The sequence below is a fragment of the Sprattus sprattus genome (genome assembly GCF_963457725.1).
Source record: "Sprattus sprattus genome assembly, chromosome: 5".
Lineage (NCBI taxonomy): Eukaryota > Metazoa > Chordata > Actinopteri > Clupeiformes > Clupeidae > Sprattus > Sprattus sprattus.
Window position 1 is genome coordinate 2,473,408 of NC_137924.1, and position 2,253 is coordinate 2,475,660.

The window sequence follows — 2,253 nt, forward strand, 5'->3', positions numbered from 1 at the left end:
TAGGACAACTGACAGCAACTGACAGCGAGAAAATGTAGCCTACAGCAACGGAGGCGTATGGTGTGATCTAAAGACGTAGCTAGCCCTATACTCTGGCTCTCAGTCGGTGGAAAATCGAGCTGGTTCGTAGATAAGAACCAGCACCGAACCGCATAAGCACCAGCCCAGAACCGGCACCGGCCCGGCTTTGGTTGCAAAGGGGTAAGATAGAGGTCCCCGACCCCGACATTAACACACACAGCACAAACCAATGATAAATACACCTACTACAGCCTATTAGAGTGAAAAGCGATCGAGGGCTTTTGAAATACTCTTGGTTGAAGACGCACTGGTAGGTAGCCTATGCTTTAAGAGTTGCGAAAGACTGCCAGGGATACAATGAGGGGTTCAAAGATCAAGTGGACATCTTACACATTACACAGATTACGTAGCCAATGGGTGTCCCGTCCGAAAATGAGAACCGATAAACCACTAAGGTCTTCCCAAAAGAGCTGGACCTAAGCCACGGTTACTAGTAAGGCCATTTTGTCAAACAATAGGCATTGCATGATGTTTGTAATACGTGCAGTCACTCTGTTAAGAATGTCAAGAGTAGATAGCCTACTGCTTGATTAACTTTACCGTCATTCTGGCCGCCTGCTCCCCTCTGCTCCTCTCGAACACCTGAAGTGGAGAAAGTGTTCAAGTCTGTCTACCGGAAACCTGTCGGAGAGGAACCGAAACAATCACGCAGCTGGCTGTCTGACCTGCTGTGAGTTCGGAAACTGTCAAAAAACACAACAGTCGGGTAGTCCTACTAACAACGCGCAAGACAGACTCCCGACCGGTCGGTTGGTCTCACGCAGGCAATTCGCTTTCCAAACGTCATTCTCGCGTATCACGTGACTTTGCAGTTCCTTGAAACGGAGCGCTCGTTCCAGAGGGTCCTCCCTAGAATGTTTGTGGATCAGTGAAGAATAAATGACGACTAAGGACGCTAGAGGGCGCTAGAGGGCGCACACCACAAAATCAGCCAAAGATTTCAACCCGACCAAACAAACTAATTGCTCATGCAGCCTACGTTCATTAGGGGGCTCAGAACAGTGTGGTTCTGATAAGGCTCTTTGATTCATTTAGAAGCCAAACCGTCATCAAGCGGTTAGATTCATAATTATTTGTCCGTACATTGAAAATGAAAAAGACCTAAATCATAGTCAGGCCTGGAGACTGCTTCTTTGACAACGCCTTTATTCAGTCTGTAATAAATAAATACATTTTCTGTGTGTGTGTGTGTGTGTGTGTGTGTGTGTGTGTTTGAGTGTGTGTGTGTGTGTGTGTGTGTGTGTGTGTGTGTGTTTGAGTGTGTGTGTGTGTGTGTGTGTGTGTGTGTGTGTTTATATGTGTGTGTGTGTGTGTGTGTGTGTGTGTTTGTGTGTGTATATGTGTGTGTTTGTGTGGGGGGAGGTGTGTGGTGTTTCATTGTCTGTGTGTGTGTGTGTGTGTGTGTGTGTGTGTGTGTGTGTGTGTGTGTGTGTGTGTGTGTGTGTGTGTGTGTGTGTGTGTGTGTGTTTGTGTGTGTGTGTGTGTGTGTGTGTGTGTGTGTGTTGTGGTTTTGTTTTGGGTTGTATCAGGTGGTTGTGTGATGGCTTGATGACTGATCCCCAATAGGGATGGGAATCGATCAATATGTGTGTGTCTCCACTAAACACATTCTTTTGTGTGTGCGTATGTGTTTGAGAGAGTATGCACACACAAACACGCACAAACACACACACAAACACACACACACACACACACACACACACACACACACACACACACACACACACACACAGACACAAACACACACACAAACACACAGACACAAACACACACACAAGGCAAAGCTGTCAGAAACTCGGTTTTATTGTAATCTCTGAAATCCATTGTCAAAGATGTCCGGGAATTTAACCCTTTTACTAGGACTTAACTATTTTACCAGGACTGTATTACCTCAGAAAATAAGACTCAACACAAACCAGAATAAAGTTAATACAGACTTTTTACTCTTGGCCATAGAGGAGTGTCCCAGGATTGCTCCAAGCTAGACACTAAAGCCTCTCCTGCAAGTCTGGTGTTTTATTAAAGAAGATTCACATAGGTTTAAACATAAAAACACTCCCTCATTCCTTTGTTCACTTTGAAGTTTAGAAACAGTCTTGCTCTATACCATATTTCAAATTAACCTAAACAGTCTGCTGACATGTAAGATACCCAGCCCCTCATAAACCAAGT